Consider the following 15,368-nt stretch of genomic DNA (forward strand, 5'->3'; position numbering starts at 1 on the left):
TACTTACCAACTTTCCCAAATTTCCACCTTTTTGCCACCTCGGTTTGACGGGTGGCCCAGAATGCAGCAGACACCATTGTCAAGGCTATGCTGTAGGTTTACAAAGAAAACTCAGTGCTCCCTTGCGATAAAAACGCGGGATTTTCGGCAATATTTCAGCAGTGTAACTCGAATGGCTGCAGTGTCTCTTATGCTTTTCTTCCTCTACGAGCAAAACCGTTAACCAGTGACGCCATCTGGAAAGAAGTTTTGGGAGGTGCTGCAGCACTCGCATTTTAAGAAGCAGGGGATAGAGTGAACGTGAACGCCGTGAAAAGTCATATCCAACCGTGATGACGTACCACACACGCTTGGCGAACATTATGTAGCAGGCTGTTACAGTACGCTCTGTGTCCGAGCTCCGCACAGCGGTGCTGGTAGTTTTGGCGGCGTGGCCTTCCGTCTGCACGGGACTAACAGTTATCGAGAAAAATCGCCAATCTTTTTTTTTAAATAGTAGAAATAATCTCAAGCAACTAAGTTATTCATAAAGTGTTTACTATATTCATTTAGTTTACTACGCACAATGTGTTTTCTTGCCTACTCTATCTATTATCCATGGCCTACTCTATCTATTATCCATGTTTCTCAAAAGCAGTGTGAAGACATCATGTGCAAAAGGTCTAGCGTTGACAGCAGACGTCCATAAGTGCAGTTTTATATCACGGTGGGTATGGACCAGGTGCTGCCCTATCTTTTATATATCTTGAAGCAGCCATAAGTAACAGCAAGCAGCTGCAGTAGCTGCAGCAAGCTTCTGCAAGCAAGCAGAAGCAGTAAGAAAAAAAAGACACTAAACGGGGACGCGCTTTGAAATCCCCCAATATGACCAGAATATTGATTTTTGAAAAGTGTTGTACCCGCCTGTATTTCTCCATTCTTATGTTTTCTCGAAGTTTCATTGCTTTAATCGAAAGAGAAGTGCACTAAAAAAAATTGTTTTTTGAACCGCGGTAGCTCCGCATTGCCGAGAAACGCCCGAAAAATAGGCGTTTTTCTGTTCCGGTTTTTGTCTAGCAGCGCACGTTGCTGAGGAGATCTCTTCACGACTTCTATTTTGAACCCGTTTGTTTTGTTGCATTGCTTAGATTATAGTGCAGGTCAAGACATTCGAATGTTTGGTAGGTCTTTTGCGTGCCCGCGCAAAAGAAAACAACACAGAAATGCGAGTTATATGCACCGTTCATATATTCACTAAAAACGTATAACGAGCAAAGCTATAAATATTGATTTTAGGTACGCACGCAGTTGAGAGTAAATTGTGCCAAGTAGAAAAGATGGCAATGCGGCAGTTTTGTAATATACCTTCGGCAAAAGGCATCACCGTGAACCTGATCGTCCTGACCTGTAAGCAAAAATCGTGTAAGAAAATTTTGCTGGATGCATTTCTGAAAGCATTCGCATGAAGCAAGCTACGCGGACGACCAGTGTTTCCGACATTCCTCCCGCCTTCATGTTTAAAGTTATTCTCGAGAAATGGGCAGTCGCTCACGTAAAAGTCTCCTTTCTCCTTGGTTTCGGACCATCAAGCGAATGCATGGAGCTCCTAATATGATTGGCTGTGCCGTGTAGAATACAGTTGTTTTTTTTTTTTGTACGGAGAAATGGGGAAGGAAAGAAGAAGCAAACGAAGGAAATATAATCTTCTTGTGATCGTACGAAAGCCACTAAAGGCGCAAAACATATGGAGCAAACGCGCGTACAAATACAGTGAGAATGGAATGTCAGAGGGCTTAACAATGCCATCAAGGACTTGCTACGGACATGCCATGGATGTGCAGGAATGAGTCATTGAGCATAGCGGGCCCATGGGATATTTTTCCGGGCTTTTTTACGGCACTGGGCCAACTGATTTTGTTAAAAAAATTGTGTCTATCTCACGATATACATTCTGCAAGCGCTCTTATAGCCATGGGTGGGAAGACGATGTTTGATGGAAAACATGAACGGAGCTCCAGCGAAATTCCCGCCGCGCAACCCACTTGTTCGACCAGGTGAACACAACTGCATAATTACAAGGGAAACGACATGTTTGTTTTCAAAGTACCCAACCATTATGATGGGAACCAGCTTGCTGTTTCTGATAATGAATATTTGCAGTGTCATGCCTGAAATCGAGTTTACCCGTTCTGCCGATCAAATTTGTAATGAAGTGAAATATATTTTTTTTAGCATAGAAACACCCCTTCTAGCAACGGAAGGCCGTCTCAAATATACGGGGTATGGGGTATTTTGTCCAAGCATAGTACTTATTGAGTGGGTCTATGCTGAACACAGTGTCGTTTTGGGCCCGCATATACTTCGTTGCGTCCTAATAACGTTGCAGTGGTCGCGGATGCTTCCTACCACGAATTTACCTGGTCCGTTCGCATTTTTCTTAGAGTAACAGTGTCTTTAGAAGACAATTATGCGCTGCTATCTGTTGCTGCTTTTCGTTGCAGCTTTTTTGAAGCGGCCCACGAAAAGCAAGAAGCTATCATTACCAGGGCGACTTTCAGGGAAATTTTGGTGCTGACACGGGAGGGGTGTGCAGGGGTAGAAAGCCGAGTGGCAAAATGAGCATGCGTCAGACATGCGCAGGATGATTCTCGCACTTCTTATTGGCTGGCCGAAAATTCCAGATACCTGTCGTGCCGTAACTTTACAGAGGGAGGATTTCCCTTTGCATTTCTTTTTTGCGCGTACGCCCTAAGTTGCCTGTGCGTGCAGGCATTGTACCGTCCCTCTCAATACAGCGCTGTTTTCTGCTTGTCGCTCCTTGTGACGTCTGAAATTTAATGGAGAAAAATTGAATATACAAAAACTAATAAATAAAAAAGGCAAAAAGAAACATGCGATGAAGAACATAGATACTAAAAGAAATAAATCAAAAGAAAACATAGCAGTCAAGAAGAAAGGATAGAAAACAGGAATGCAAACCAGGAGGGAAGAACTAAAACAGTACTGTAGGGAGCACATTGGTTGATGCTGAATATAGTAAGTCATGCAAGGAATTTAATGAATAAATAGTTTATTATTTACGCATAGGCTGCGCTCATAAGCGGGCTAAGGCGACGCGCATGTGATTAGCCACGACGAAAGAGAGTCCGGGAAACGTTTGTTCTAACACAGACGAAATAAAAGGGCCACGCGATAAGCTCATGAGGTGCGCGCTGTGTCTCGTCATCAGCTTTAATAATCAATCAATGAAAACAGTTCCGCAGAAACCAGGCGCAAGCGACCATTCCAAGGCGGTCTCAGAGCTCCACAACATGCAATGAAGCTCTTATATTTTTCCGCTGCCATTCTAGCACATAAGCCCACGAACTCTGCAAGATTACCTTCGATAATCTGGACTGAGAAAATCGCTATGGGCTGGACAAAGGGGGAAGGGAGGAGAGGTACCCAGAGCCACTTTTTATAGAACCGAGAGCTGTACAATTTCTTGGTGATATTTGCTACCGATGCAGCTCAATAACAATGGCGTAATGAATGCGAGGCACGCACAATTTTTACCGAGTTGCTCAGTTGATTGAATTCGGCTGCAGTTGAGCGCGAACCATAGATCATTTTCGCATGGCTGAACCTGCCGACTATCATGGCCTATTCTATGATGAATGAGGTGGTCGCCACGTGCCACAAGAGTAGGCTCTATTTCTGAACTGCCTCCCAACACTGCCTCGCCCGAAAGCAGGACATCAATTATTGAGAGAATGAATTGACCTCGAAACTTATGATAGCACCAGTCCGCCCTGTATGTCCCATACCGTCGATTAGACTTTTCTGTGTACAGTACGGATGCCCAGTTACCATCACGTGTCTTTGTTATACACATGTGCCATCAAGTTCATTTGTTTACAGGACTGCATCCTGGTTTTGAGGCCCTATGAAAGCATAACTAATTATGTGCACTGTGGAAGAAGTTGAGTGGCCTGAGCATGCTAGCTGTGCCTGTTGTAAAATGTTCGTGCGTTAGGACACTGCTTTCCAAAGCTGATTTATCTGCTACCGCTTAAAGAAAAAAGTGCCCTTGTTCTGGGGGCCTTAGGCAGGTTGCGTAACATATACCAGGTGTCCCAGCTAAATGTAACCAAACTTTTAAAAAAGGCGAAGTGTTCTAGTCCAGTGAACCCTACTGAGGGTTGTTCATAGTCACGTGGCCTAGTCTTCAGTATTTTTTTCGCTCTTCAAAGTTAATTAATGAGTTAAGGTTAATTAGCTAACTTTTTAATTATTGACTTCAGGAAGAAAGTGTCAATGAAAAAGTTTTAGATCGCCTCGAAAAACCGCTAGTAGTGCTGTTTCCGTCCCGTTACGACTTACGTAGCTTCATTTATTGGCCTTAAAAGAAAGTTATCACGTGACCAGCTGCTCGCTCACTTCTCTGCCCCAATGTGGACCCAAAGTCTCATCGAGGAGAGGGCTTCAGAAAAAAACGGATTTTATTCTTTAAGGCGCGTCTTGGGACGTTGAAGTGGCACAGTTGTCATGTGGAAGCTTTTTCTTATTGTGCGGGTTATGGTTAAAGGCCGGTAAAAAAACTATTTTGCGTAAATATTACTTTGCTGCAAATGTCTCAGTAAGCTGTTTCTCAAAGCGATCTACAACTTTCCATTGACACTTTGTTCCTCAAGTCAATAATTAAAAAGTTATTTAATTAAGCTTAACTAATTAGTCAACCTTGAAGAACGAAAAAATACTGCAGACTAGGTCACGCGACTTCAAACAACCCTCATTTGGTTTCAGACGGCTAGGATATCTCGTGTTTTTTAAAAGCTTGGTTACATTTAGCTGAGACACTTGGTATATTTTCGCCGCAGCTTATCCTCGAACATGCCTTAACGACCTACAGCATTTTATCCCCCCTGCGAGAGCGATACAATTGCAACTTCTGAGCATGTTCTGCCGTATTCACGTGCCTTGAAAATTATGCTTGAGAAACTGTCTTCAAGGATGATATAGTTGCAGCTGCCTCTGTTAAAGTTTCAGCTCAAGAAACCCTTTTCATGTAGGCTTCATGTTTTCTTCAGAAAAATAAAAGATCTTGGCTCAGGTCAATTCCGGCCACTGAAGCACTGAGAATTAAAAATAAGTGTTTTGAAATATGCCCATACTGCGAAATTCACGACCACTTGAGGTAGATTCTTCGTATTACATTGTTACTGGCAAAGAAAACTCAACTACGCAATTGGCGCAGGCGCAATCTGGCTTTTATCTAGCACTGTGTGTTATGCGATGGGATTCATGGGATCATTAGCATTCCTGATGAGTCCCAATACGGTCGAAATGAATAGCCCACATTTCACAACTAAATAACGGGAAAGCACTGCAGATGAATGCGAATTGAGTGGAACCGTACTGATCCGCAGATGAATTAATGCCGCTTGGTGTTACATAGCGAGGGATTGATGGTGCTATGTAAGAAGATGTTATCTGTAATGGCGCCAACAGCTCTTGAGAGAATGCACGTTATAGAGTGCGAGGTTTAATTCTCAACTTTGTTATTGGGCACACAGTCCATGATGTCAAGAGGCCTGCCTATCAGCATTCTGTCTAACACAAAGGGACAGCACATACAGGCCGCAGGCTGAGCGCGAGAGAGAACTGTTGAACAAATATTTGTGTAAATCTGACCCGAAATTATTGAACTCATTCTTAGTCTTAGCACACAACCTGGCCGCAGGGTATCGCGAGGCCTTTTCTGTTGTTTTGTAGGCTATCGACCGACTAAAACAGCAGTTAGCTACAAGTCATCGCCCAGTCTTGGATTTGAAAAATTGAAAACAGGGTCCTGAGTTTGACCGGAGTGAAGGCGACGAAAAGGAAAAATTAAGACTCGCTAAATGTGTCTAAGAGAAATATGGTGATCAAAAACCCGACGAGGGCAATACCAAGGTGAGATGCCGTTGAAGGCGAGGCTTTTGCCGCTGACATGGACTAACAAACAGCATTCTTTCAGGCGCAAACCAAGCACAATTTGTGCGTGGAGAGCGCTAGGATCGCCACGACAAGTGGAACTGAGGAGGCTAGCGAACATAGAGAAAAGGGCAAAAGAGATAACGTTAAAAAAAAAAATAAAGGGTGCCAAAAACTGCAAACGAAAGCTCTCTTAAACGACTTTGGTGCGAAGAATTTTCCTGGAGCGTACGGTTTGTTTAATTGTCACTTTAGGCAACTTTACAAATCAAATCCATCAATAAATTTTAGCAACCAGACTAAAAGTCTCAAAGAAACGAACATTAGCGCGAAAATTCCACGTCGTGATCTTTATGACGTAAACATTCCAGCCGGAATCTCCAAAACGTTGCTGAGTGGGTGCAGTAAAAAATGAATCACTTTTCTAATGCTACGACACGGCTCTGGCAGACGAATTTGTACGCATTATGAAATCCTGACAATTACAACCGTGGCGTTACGAAACAGGTATCAAAAGCATTACGGGCAAAAACAGCATATATGAACATGCATATCTTATCTTTCTTGCTTACAAAACTGCCTTCCTTGTCACAGCTTTCCTTTTTGCGATAACTCTGAACCACGACTTGCGCCCCAGGCACCCCGAGGAAGCATCACGAATGCGTTATTTTTTTTTTTGGGGGGGGGGGGGGGGGGTTGGCTCGAACTGAGTCCGTACGATCTGCACAGGGCTCTAACTAAACAACAGGACTCTCCCTTTGTACTTCAACAAATACGCGTTTCGACCGTATTTGGACCTATCACTTTGGTACACCAGGCAGTGGGGATAAAGTTGGTCGATGTGGGGCCAATCGATTACCCGTGAAAGGCAACGAAGGCACAAGAGAACCGCGGTGCCATCAAAACCAAGGGCCTAGTGTGACCACCGCACCTACAGACTGACCAAGCCCCTCGGTGTTTTTTCCGGACTCGACGCCTGCGCTTTGCCCGGGGCTTGTTGAAAGTTGTAAGAGGTATCTCTTCGATGGCTGTTGCAAATTCAGCCCACATACGCACATAGCGGCTACTGAGTGGTGAAAGGTCAGTACGTTTTTATTCGATGAAAGGATTTTCAGCGCCTGTTGGTAGCTAGAGCTGGCCAAGTCTTTTTTTTTGAGGTAGTAACTGCCTCAACACACGAATAGAGTTACCGCACTTACGCCCTCCTGGAAAAGTCAAAGAACGGTGGTTGAAAGCAGCCAGGGTATTCAGATTTGTCTTTTTTTTGTACTACCGTTGGCCTGATATTACTTCGCGTGCAAGCTATCGACTGTCGGGTTATTTATAGTTGTTTAGTGTGTCTACCTACCAATGTGAATGCTTAAGTCGCCACTGCGATATTTTTAATGCTACTTTTCCACAGTGAAGGCTTGTGCCCCCATAAACGACGGGATCAAAAACGTCACATCTTGAAGGTGCCTGTCCTTGCTCGACACGTTCTTTATTGCGGGTGTTTTTTTGGCAGACCAACTCACTCAGCTTTCGGTTCTTCTTTTTGACAGACTTGCCATAAAGGCATATTTTGGTTCGTCTGCAATACTCAAAGAAATCACGTAAGGTGTTCTGTGCAGGAACCGCAGAAGGCTCCTGCTCTTCGTACTACAAAGCAAACGCCGTCTACTATGCACAAAGTTCTACGTGCACCTTTCCTGCTTCTTCATATGCAAAAAGGCCACGCCCAGGCTTATCTTGCTCAGACGACAGTAACAGCCTGAAAAAAAATCGTGAAATGGTAGCGATCTTAACGATTTGATGAGGATGTACATTTCCTCATGGTAAACAAATTACTTGACTTGCTGAAGCGAACACTCTGTAGTAATACATCCGTGCTTATGGCAGACTCATGCGCACTCTAGAACTTCCGATTTGCCATATTTAACCAGATGCAGGCGGGCAAATCTATTAGCGCTAATTGAGGTGCGCATCTGTTCTCGCATACGCCTCTTGAATGACCAGCCTTGCAACCTCCCGGTCCTCGGATGTTAGGTCGCATGCGCTCGAACGCACTAATTGTTCCCCGAGGCTGTGGAGAGATAGAGAGAGAGCTGATCAATTACATCGAAACACGGGGCGCCCAGCACGGACGCATCGGCGTTCGCGCGTACGTACCCTCCACAACGCTAGTGAGGACGCGTGAAACAGGCATGGCTTTAAGTTATCCTTCAGGCGGTGCCAGTTCCATCCCGGCTGTGCGATTGATTGCACGGTTGCGCTATCAACTTTGTGGAATCCGCTTACTATGACTTTCATCACTGGTAGATAAATGTGGAAGCACCGTCGCCTCTATCCCTCTTCCCCCACACAGGGATCCCATGGGGTCCTGACTTTCATTCCTACCTCTCAAAACTGCGTGCATATATTCCCCTCTTTCTCCAAAGTAGTCCGTAATCTTGCCACGCTTGTCGCACATTGATTGCTCTCATTTCACCGAAAATGCATGAACAGGCGCACTACCTTCGAGCACGCCTTCTATATAAGACAGGCACAGATGCTGCAACTCCCTTTCACGAACTTCCCCTGGATGACGAGCGAATCGCACCCTGTTCAACGATACGGGCGCGCAAACACGCCGATGAGTCAACTTCACCATAACCTGGACACGTAATTGTGTCCGCCTAGAACCAGCGTTCTGTGTAATTTTCCCGCAACCCTAGTCTGCCTTCTCCTGAAAAAGCGATGGAGGGCCTTTGCGTGGGCATCACCGTTGGCTTTCAAGCGCACGACGCTTCCCCTACAAAAGGCGTTTTCAGTTGGAATGGAGTGTTTATTGAGTTTCAGTAGTGTTTATGAAAATGTATTAGCGCTCAAATCTTGACAAGTATGGCAGTTAAAAAGTCAATATGTTCTTGATTTACATGGCAGAATGGAAAGCCAATTGAGTACAATTCAATAGGAACGAAGCAAGGAAATCATCTAACAAACAGATAACTTTTTCTCAGCGATGGCAGAAGCAGCTGACCAAAGCTCCCATTATTCTCAACTGAGCAGTATTTTCTGCCTATTATGTCACTGGAGAGGTCGAATGTTCGTCGCTCGTTACGACTTATAAAAGATGCTGATATTTTGTCCAATATTAAATGGCGGAGATGAATTTCTTGCACATACCCTAATTTTGGTGCATTAAAACTGAAGCTGACGATGCAGCTTCGACGTAAGACGTCTGCAGCACCTCCAAACAGCATGAACATCAGTAAAACAGGTGGCTACCGTTCAAGTAATATCACAGGATACTTGTCGGCTCCCACGTGACTCCAAAATGATAAGGCGCGTGCCTGCTTCTTTGAAAAAGCAATATAAAAAAACTATGCAAAAAATTATGGCGCTGCCGTAAGCGTGTCTCGATGCTTGAGAATTTTTATATTTCCGTTTTTCTGGCACGAAGAGTAATAGTGCTTAATAGAATAACAAGCAAACATTCGAGAGATCTAGCGTACGTAGACGTACTAGCGTTGACGTAATACCGGCTTACCGAACTCCGGATTCGATTGCGCGTGCGTAGCCGGCGTCCGGTAAGCCGGCATACGTCTATGCGAATACGTCTCCGGTATGCTAAATCTATTTATTAATAGACAGACTGTTTCATGTGACCCAGTAATTTTGAAGCCAGTCAGAAGATGGAAAACATATATAAAATCAGATGCGCACAAAAAAGCGCGTCCGCAGATTTGATCATCGAATGGAAAGTAAGAACTGCTACGCGAAAACCGTGTATTGAAAAACTCTAAAGACGGCTCTATACACGTCCTTCCCCGCTAGACAGTAAGGCGAGGAACTTCGAGACGACATGACTTTCGCTTCGGTGAGCATACTTTACACAGTTTTGCAGCGCGCTTTACTACAAACAAGTGTTTCTCAGCCCAGTGGCAGCCGTGATGTCGAAAGTACATTGTATGTCGAAAGTACACGCACGCACGCACGCACGCACGCCCGCCTGGTCGTAGACGCATGCTGTCGGATGACACGGAGTTCCTCGCTTGTTCATTTGCCAGTAAGCCCGCTGTTTTCGCTGTTAGCTGGAACACCACGCTCAGAACACCACCCTCCTTCGCGCAATGCAATCGAGAGAGGTCATAGTTATGCAAAAGCAATTATTATTATTACCGGCGTGCCCTACGCAGTCAAAGAGCGCAAATATCTTTCTGCGTGTTCGTCCCAGGGAACCTAGAAAACAACGTAAAAACAAACTGAAAGCCCTGACGTCGAATTTGTAATTTACTTCACTGCTTGGCCACCGGACCAAAAGCATTGCATACTATGTAAGCAATTCAAGAAGAGCAGGGAAGTAATCTGGTTTAAAAAATTTGCTATTTTGCAAGGAAATGCTATATGTGCACTGCTTACGCTTGAAAAGATGAAGAGGGGAGATTTTTCAACCGTTTGAGCAGGCATATGACGGTAGAAAGGCCCTACCGCCATTTGGTTAGCTAGTCAGATAATGGCGGTCAGACGTCGGCGTGCAGGTCGGTAATTTTTGCAGTATAGATGTTGTTCGCGTCGTGTATTGTACCGTGATCACAGTGCGCACAAACATTTCAGGTGTTACGTACTGTTTCAAGTGTGGCGACATTGATCTCTCTGGAAAACATTAAGCCTCTTCAGAGCATCGTCGAGGCGCGGAGTGAGGCCACTACGTAGTTCTCGTCGTGCGTAATGACGATGAGTATGTAGTGGCGTTGGTTAGATATCACGCCCATTTCTCTAAATGTGAGGCCCTAGGGAACAAAAATATTGGGGATATGACATGCAGAGCACAAAATAATGACGCGGAAATGAACTTTATACCTGATTGACCTTTATATTGCGCATCGCTAAGGGAAAAGAAATATGCGTGCAGCCCCTGGCCCGATGACTCTGGACCACTCTGCTTGAGAACGAATGTATCCTGAGCAGTTTAAAGATTTAAATAAGAATTACTGTATATACGCCTGACGTATCTATTGAATCTGATTCGCCTAGTGAATTTGACCCGCCTGCTTAGTAAAGCTTTAACAATTTCTAAGAATGCATTGCGTCTATAATTGTTAACGTGAAACTCATCATCAGCTGTATGGGCTCGATTAATATAAAGTTTGAGGTTTATGGTGGTTTAACATTCCAAAACGACTCAGGCTATGAGCGACACCGTAGTGAAGGGCTCCGGAAATTTTGAACACCTGGGGTTCTGTAACGTGTGCACTGACATCGCACAGTACACTGGCCTCTAGAATTTCGCCTCCATCGGAATTCGACCGCCGCGGCTGGGATCGAACCCGCGTCTTTCGGGTCAGCAGCCGAGCGCCATAATCACTAAGCCCCAGAGGCGGCTCGATTAATATAAAAATACTGACAAATGTAAAATTATCATGTGCAGTCAACTTATCTGATTTTTTTTTCACTGTTGCTCTCTTCAGGAATCATTGTAGGTGGTTCGAAAACGGGGAAGGTTGTTCACATCTACATACCACGTAACAGACTCTCAGCCTTGAATTATCGCCTCATTTCATTAACTACTGCGTCCTGCAATATCATGGAACATGTCAACTTCTCTCAAATTATGAATTCTTTCGAATCACGCGATTTTTTCCATTGCCGCCGTGGTGGCTCAGTGGTTATGATGCTCGGCTGCTGACCCGGAAGACGCGGGTTCGATCGCGGCCGCGGCGGTTGAATTTCGATTGGTGGCGAAATTCTGGAAACCCGTGTACTGTGGGATGTCAGTGCACGTTAAGAACCCCGAGGTGGTCGAAATTTCCGGAGCCCTTCACAACGGCGTCCCTCATTGCCTGAGCCGCTTTGGGATGTTAAACTCTATGAACCGAACCAAACCATTTTTTTCATTCTTCACAGCACGGGTTTTATAAGGGCCTTCCTTGCAAAACCCAATCAGCGCTGTTCCTTGACGCCTTGACCGCAACATGCAGGCTGACGCCATGTTTCTATATTTTGCAAAAAGGTTTTGATAAAATTCCTCAGTGGCATCTATAAGTAAAATTTGCCCAGTTGTACTTGCATTCTAACATTCTGCAATGATTTTCAATCGGGCTTTGTTAACGGCTACCTGTCTAACTCCCTTGCTGTTACATGAGACGCTCCGCAAGAATCTGCACTCGGTCCCTTCCGGTTGTTAACATATATTATTGACATACCTGAGCAATATTTCCTGCCATACAAGAATGTTTGCTGACGACTGTGTTATTTATCCCACTATTAATAACTCTCGTGATCAGCTTAGGTTTCAGACAGATCTGAACAGCGTACTTAATTGATGTAACAACAGGCTAATGTCCCTCAATCCTACTAAATTGAAACTCCTATCCTGCTCTAGTCGGCACAGTCCGCATTGCTTCTCATAATCCATTGATATCACCTCGAGATTATTAGTACCATCTTATAAGCCTCTAGAAGGTACCTTGTCTTATGATTTACCATGGCGCACGCATATTGGCAAGAACATTTCACCATCGAATAAAACACTCCGTATTCTTCAGCGCCATCTCCTCATTGCGCTCCCCCCCCCCCCCCCCCCCTCCAAATGTAAAATTATTCACATATAAGTGCCTTATAAGACCAAAATTAGAATGTGCCTGTGCCATAAGGAGTCCGCAACTAGCGAATTTAATCAATGCATTATGAGCAGTAAAAATCATGCTATTAGATTCATCCCCACTTATTGCTCATAGACGTCCGCACTTCGTCGAAAGCAATATCAGGACTACCGCCCCTTTCGTTCCGTCGCCGCACTCAGAGCCTCACATTTTATCACAAATTCTTTCATTCACCACTCAATCTGTGATCGCGTATGACAGTCGCAGCATGCATTTTTCAGAGCACCAGTTATCCCCTTCAAGTTACCCGGCCACCATCGCCCACTACAACCTTTCGTGCTTCGTTCTTTTTCGAGCAGCAGCAACAGACTGGAACGGCCTACCCAGTGACACCGTCAACAGAGCTCCATCATCTGCTCTTCAAGAACGTGTTACCGATCGCTTTCAATGCTAAATGATAGTGGCTATTTACTTGCTCATTTCAATAAATTCCTACCTCGTCTGTAATGCCCAAAGCATTAGGGGAATTTAAGGCAAAAAAGAAAATTGAGCTGAACTGAATAAGTTCGGAGTATTCATTGGACTCGAATACTTATTCAACCCTAATGAAAATGAGAAAACGAAAAACTAGGTGTTGCGCCAGATAACTGACGCAGTTGCCACACGCGACGTTTTCTTTTGTTACCGAAATAGCATGAAAGTTGCCCCAAAGACCGAACAAGTTTTGTTAATTAGCTTTCCGCTTTTTGAATTACTAAAGCAACCGCTGTGCCCCGTTAGCTGGTGCAGAAGTAACTGAACATAAAAAAGTACTTGTCAAGCAGATGCAAGATGAAAAATCATGCTCAAAATTTGCACCTCATCCATTTTACGCCCTGCTAAACGCTACACTACACCGCCTCCCGTAATTAGCTCGCAACGTACTTTAGCTCAAGCTTCTAGGCTACGACGCACCGGTGCTATGCGCTGCTCAAACCGTATTTGAAATATATGTGCTTTACAATAATTAGCTTTCTCTGTGTGTCTCATTTGCTCACAGTAATAGAGAAATTAATGAAGTGCTGCGACACCGTATTTATTGAAATGGCCTCTCAGCTCATTCATGCCGTACTTATTTCAAGTATCCTTTCAAGCACTTTTAAATAGTCGGCGCTAAAAGTTTTGAAGCTGATTTACTTTTTCAGGTCTGCACAGGCAGCTTACGCGGAAGAGTATATTTACTCTTAAAAAAAGGGCAGTCTAATAGTAGACAAAAATATCGATCTTTGGATTTTTATTATCTGGAATGCCGAAATATTCCCGCACATTTATCACTGGCTTGAATGTTTTTGCACTTAGCTTGAAGCAGATCCAGAACGCACTGGTATTCTGAAGCCAGAGGACAGTGGCAACGACTAACTTCCCCGGAACTTGCCTTCACAGGCATTTTTAGTGATAGAGATGATGTCGCAAGCTAGACGGATTTTTCGTAAGCTTAGTTAATGATATAGCAGCAGTCAGCAAAAGCAGGGAAGATACAAGATTTTTTCTTTTTTTTGTCGTTATGGATCATTTTACTTGCCGCTCTTCTTGCTTCTTGTGAGCCTGGATCTCATTCTTCCTCTGGGGTTATTTGAGTTATTTGAAAATTTGATTTTTATTTCGGTTGGAGACCTAGAAACACGGTTCAAGCCGTTTGGGCTAAATATTTGCACTTGTTTGCTACCGCCAGAGATGCCTGTCATATTCTGTGTTTAAAAGACCGCCGCCATTGGTGTGCATACACTATCCGGATATGACGAATGACCCTTTCGTGCTCAAATACTTTTCCCAGATTAGTTCTTTACGCCATAAAGACTCTTTTGCAGCTGCTAGAACAGCCTGAGTTTTATAAACAACTTTCTTCGCGGGTGAAGGGGAAAGTGCTAACAAGGCACTTCACCTCTTCGTATCGAACAAACACCAAAGAATGCCTTTCTTAGAATATACACTTCCAGTTGCCGCCTTACACGCAGCACTCCCATTCAGTGATAGCAGCATGGTCGGAGTTAACGGCCAGTGACACTTCTGTTCATATCCCAAGATAATTGGCATATCCACACGATACAACACTGTGATGTTGCAGGAGATTGAACATCGTGGAAAATACTTACTGGAAGAGGTTCAGAACGGATTACAAAAGAGGCGAAAGGAACGAAATGGGAAAACGAAGCGCAGAACCGGCACTGGTACCTATTACATGAATAATGGCTATAAAAAACACGTTTCGGCGCATGTAAGGAAATCACTGCTCTTTTTTGAACCTCGAAAATGCCATTTTTTGTTTCATTTGAGCCATTATTGAAACGAGAGGAAAAGGCGAGAGGCTCCATTTTTTTATCAGCTCGATCAACACAGAGATGCAAAGCCACTGAACTACAATGACGCACGTCAAGAGACGGCAGGTTTCTTGATAACAAACTTTCATTTTGCGAAAACAAGGAATAACAATTCGAATAAAAAATCCCAAGTCGGTAAATCTTCGACACAAAATAACTATTATTTTCTATACAAAGGATGAGGAAACAGACATTAATAAAATAGAAATAAACCATGGCGAGATGCGTATAGTATATGTGTATGGTATATAGTATAGTGTTTGTAAAGGTGCCACAAAAATATCGGGAAATATAGGGCCTGATCTGTGCCTTTAAATGCAAATGTGCAATGGCGTCATGGTCTAACACGGAACACATGCGATATGTGCAAGGAGCATACCATACATACGGCATTCCCTGTACATGTTGTATGTGTTCCTTGTTCGCAGTTAGATGCAGGCGAAATGCTACAGGCACGTGTACTGTGTGATTCCACAGCAAGGTGAACCACGTGAGTTTAACCCAGGGGATGGAG

The sequence above is a fragment of the Amblyomma mixtum genome, chromosome 5, assembly GCF_055824585.1.
Source record: "Amblyomma mixtum isolate Tamu chromosome 5, ASM5582458v1, whole genome shotgun sequence".
NCBI lineage: Eukaryota > Metazoa > Arthropoda > Arachnida > Ixodida > Ixodidae > Amblyomma > Amblyomma mixtum.